Here is a 4,850-nt window from a genome sequence, read left to right as displayed (position 1 = left end):
TCTCTCTCTGTGCTGGTATTGACTCTGGGTCAGTCTCTCTCCCTCTCTCTCTCTCTCTGTTCTGGCATGGACTCTGGGTCCTTCCGTCACTCTCACTCAGTCTGTGATGGCATTGACTTTGGGTCTATCTCTCTCTCTCTCTGTGCTGGCATTGATTCTGGGTCTCTCTCTCTCTCTCTCTCTCTCTCTGGGTCTATCTCTCTCTCACCGGGTCTATCTCTCTCTCTCCCCGGGTCTATCTATCTCTCTCTCTCTCTCTCTGTGCTGGTATTGACTCTGGGTCAGTCTCTCTCCCTCTCTCTCTCTCTCTCTCTCTCTCTCTCTGTTCTGGCATGGACTCTGGGTCCTTCCGTCACTCTCACTCAGACTGTGATGGCATTGACTTTGGGTCTATCTCTCTCTCTCTCTGTGCTGGCATTGATTCTGGGTCTGTCTCTCTCTCTCTCTGGGTCTATCTCTATCTCTCTCTCTCTCTCTCTGGGTCTATCTCTATCTCTCTCTCTCTCTCTGGGTCTATCTCTCTCTCTCTGGGTCTATCTCTCTCTCTCTGGGTCTATCTCTCTCTCTCTGGGTCTATCTACCTCTCTCTCTGGGTCTATCTACCTCTCTCTCTGGGTCTATCTACCTCTCTCTCTGGGTCTATCTACCTCTCTCTCTCTCTCTCTCTCTCTCTCTGTGCTAGCATTGACTCTGGATCTACCTCTCTTTCTCTCTCTCTGACCTGGCATTGACTCTGGGTGTCTCTCTCTCTCTCTCTCTCTGCGTCTCTTTCTCTCACTCTCTCTCCGTGCTGGCACTGACTCTGGGTCTATCTCTCTCTCTCTCTCTCTGTGCTGGCATTGACTCTGGGGGTCTCTCTCTCTCTCTCTCTCTCTCTCTGTGCTGGCATTGACTCTGGGTCTCTCTGTCTCTGTCTCTCTCTCTCTCTGTGCTGGTATTGACTCTGGGGGTCTCTCTCTCTCTCTCTCCCTCTCCCTCTCTCTCTCTCTGTGCTAGCATTGACTCTGGGTCTTTCTGTCTCTGTCTCTGTCTCTCTCTCTGTGCTAGCATTGACTCTGGGTGTATCTCTCTCTCTCTCTCTGTGCTGGCATTGACTCTGTCTCTCTCTCTCTCTCTGTGCTGGCATTGACTCTGGGTCTCTCTCTCTCTCTCTCTCTGTCTCTCTCTGTGCTGGCATTGACTCTGGGTCTCTCTGTCTCTCTCTCTCTCTGTGCTAGCATTGACTCTGGGAATATCTCTCTCTCACTCACTCTCTCTCCGTGTTGGCATTGACTCTGAGTCTATCTCTCTCTCTCTCTCTCTCTCTCTCTCTATGCTAGCATTGACTCTGGGTCTCTCTCGCTCTCTCTCTCTCTCTCTGTCTCTGTGACAGAGAGAGAGACAGAGAGAGAGAGACCCAGAGTCATTGCCAGCACTGAGAGAGAGAGTGAGTGAGACAGAGATATTCCCAGAGTCAATGCTAGCACAGAGAGAGAGAGAGAGATAGACCCAGAGTCAATGCCAGCACAGAGAGAGAGAGAGAGAGAGAGAGAGAGATACACCCAGAGTCAATGCCAGGACAGAGAGAGAGAGAGAGAGATAGAGAGAGAGACCGACCCAGAGTCAATGCCAGCACAGAGAGAGAGAGACAGAGAGAGAGAGTGAGTGAGAGAGAGATATTCCCAGAGTCAATGCTAGCTCAGAGAGAGAGAGAGAGAGATAGACCCAGAGTCAATGCCAGCACAGAGAGAGAGAGAGAGAGAGAGAGACACAGAGAGAGACAGAGAGAGAGAGAGATAGACCCAGAGTCAATGCCAGCACAGAGAGAGAGAGAGAGAGAGACACAGAGAGAGACAGAGAGAGAGAGAGAGAGAGACCCAGAGTCAATGCCAGCACGGAGAGAGAGTGAGAGTGTATCTCGCTCTCTCTCTCTCTCTGGCCTGGCATTGACTCTGGGTGTCTCCTCTCTCTCTGCGTCTCTTTCTCTCTCTCTCTCTCCGTGCTGGCACTGACTCTGGGTCTATCTCTCTCTCTCTCTCTGTGCTGGCATTGACTCTGGGTCTCTCTCTCTCTCTCTCTCTCTGTGCTGGCATTGACTCTGGGTCTCTCTCTCTCTCTGTGCTGGCATTGACTCTGGGTCTCTCTCTCTCGCTCTCTCTCTGAGCTAGCATTGACTCTGGGAATATCTCTTACTCACTCTCTCTCCGTGTTGGCATTGGCTCTGAGGCTATCTCTTTCTCTCTCTCTCTCTGTGCTGACATTGACTCTGGGTCTCTCTCTCTGTCTCTCTCTCTGTGCTGGCATTGACTCTGGGTCTCCCTCTCTCCCTCTGTGCTGGCATGGACTCTGGGACCTTCCGTCACTCTCAGTCAGTCTGTGCTGGCATTGACTCTGGATCTATCTCTCTCTCTGTCTCTCTCTGGGTCTATCTCTCTCTCTCTCTCTGTGCTGGCATTGACTCTGGGTCTCCCTGTCTCTCTCTCTGTCTCGCTCTCTCTCTGTGCTAGCATTGACTCTGGGAATATCTCTCTCTCACTCACTCACTCTCTCTCCGTGTTGGCATTGACTCTGAGTCGATCTCTCTCTCTGTCTCTGTCTCTCTGTCTCTCTCTGTGCTAGCATTGACTCTGGATCTACCTCTCTTTCTCTCTCTCTCTCTCTCTCTCTGACCTGGCATTGACTCTGGGTGTCTCTCTCTCTCTCTCTCTGCGTCTCTTTCTCTCACTCTCTCTCCGTGCTGGCATTGACTCTGGGTCTATATCTCTCTCTCTCTCTCTCTCTCTCTGTGCTGGCATTGACTCTGGGTCTATCTCTCTCTCTCTCTCTCTCTGTGCTGGCATTGACTCTGGGTCTCTCTCTCTCTCTCTCTCTCTGTCTCTCTCTGACCTGGCATTGACTCTGGGTGTGTGTCTCTCTCTCACCCTCTCTCTCTCTCTCTCTCTCTGTGCTGGCATTGACTCTGGATCTATCTCTCTCTCTCTCTCTCTGTGCTGGCATTGACTCTGGATCTATCTCTCTCTCTCTCTCTCTCCGTGCTGGCATTGACTCTGGGTCTATCTCTCTCTCTCTCTCTCTGAGCTAGCATTGACTCTGGGAATATCTCTCTCTCACTCACTCTCTCTCTCTGTCTCTCTCTCTCTCTCTGTCCTGGCATTGACTCTGGGTGTATCTCTCTCTCTCTCTCTCTCTCTCTCTCTCTCTCTCTCTCTCTGTGCTGGCATTGACTCGGGGTCTCTCTCTCTCTCTCTCTGTGCTGGCATTGACTCGGGGTCTCGCTCTCTCTCTCACTCTCTCTCTCTCTCTGTGCTGGCATTGACTCTGGGTCTATCTCTCTCTCTCTCTCTCTCTCGCTCGCTCTATGCTGGCATTGACTCTGGGTCTCTCTGTCTCTCTCTCTCTCTCCGTGTTGGCATTGACTCTGGGTCTCTCTCTCTCTCTCTGTCTCTCTCTGACCTGGCATTGACTCTGGGTGTGTCTCTCTCTCTCACTCTCTCTCTCTCTCTGTGCTGGCATTGACTCTGGATCTATCTCTCTCTCTCTCTCTCTCTCTCTCTCTCTGCGCTGGCATTGACTCTGGGTCTATCTCTCTCTCTCTCTCTCTGAGCTAGCATTGACTCTGGGAATATTTCTCTCTCACTCACTCTCTCTCTCTGTCTCTCTCTCTGTCTCTCTCTCTCTCTGTGCTGGCAATGACTCTGGGTCTCTCTCTCTGTCTCTCTCTGTCTCTCTCTCTCTGTCACAGAGACAGAGAGAGAGAGAGGAGAGATCGAGAGAGAGAGATAGACCCAGAGTCAATGCCAGCACAGAGAGAGAAAGAGAGGTAGACCCAGAGTCAATGCCAGCACAGAGAGAGAGAGAGATATTCCCAGAGTCAATGCTAGCACAGAGAGAGAGAGAGAGACAGAGAGACCCAGAGTCAATGCCAGCACTGAGAGAGACAGAGAGAGAGAGAGAGAGAGACCCAGAGACCCAGAGTCAATGCCAGCACAGAGAGAGAGAGAGACAGAGACAGAGACAGAGAGACCCAGAGTCAATGGCAGCACTGAGAGAGACAGAGACAGAGACAGAGAGAGAGAGAGACCCAGAGTCAATGCCAGCACAGAGAGAGAGATAGAGACCCAGAGTCAATGCCAGCACAGAGAGAGAGAGAGAGAGATAGATCCAGAGTCAATGCCAGCACAGAGAGAGAGAGAGAGAGAGAGAGGGTGAGAGAGAGAGACACACCCAGAGTCAATGCCAGGTCAGAGAGAGACAGAGAGAGAGAGAGAGAGACCCAGAGTCAATGCCAGCACAGAGAGAGAGAGACAGAGAGATAGACCCAGAGTCAATGCCAGCACGGAGAGAGAGTGAGAGAAAGAGACGCAGAGAGAGAGAGAGAGAGAGAGAGACCCAGAGTCAATGCCAGGTCAGAGAGAGAGAGAGAGAGAAAGAGAGGTAGATCCAGAGTCAATGCTAGCACAGAGAGAGTGAGAGAGAGAGACAGACCCAGAGTCAATGCCAGCACAGAGAGAGAGAGAGAGAGAGAGAGATATAGACCCAGAGTCAATGCCAGCACGGAGAGAGAGTGAGAGAAAGAGACGCAGAGAGAGAGAGAGAGACCCAGAGTCAATGCCAGGTCAGAGAGAGAGAGAGAGAGAGAGAGAAAGAGAGGTAGATCCAGAGTCAATGCTAGCACAGAGAGAGAGAGAGAGAGAGAGAGAAAGAGAGGTAGATCCAGAGTCAATGCCAGCACAGAGAGAGAGAGAGAGAGAGAGAGAGACAGACCCAGAGTCAATGCTAGCACAGAGAGAGAGAGAGAGAGACTCAGAGTCAATGCCAGCACAGAGAGAGAGAGAGAGAGATAGACCCAGAGTCAATGCCAGCACAGAGAG

Source organism: Hemiscyllium ocellatum, chromosome X (assembly GCF_020745735.1).
Source record: "Hemiscyllium ocellatum isolate sHemOce1 chromosome X, sHemOce1.pat.X.cur, whole genome shotgun sequence".
Taxonomy (NCBI): domain Eukaryota; kingdom Metazoa; phylum Chordata; class Chondrichthyes; order Orectolobiformes; family Hemiscylliidae; genus Hemiscyllium; species Hemiscyllium ocellatum.
The sequence above is the reverse complement of the archived record's forward strand: the minus strand, read 5'-3'. Positions refer to the sequence as shown.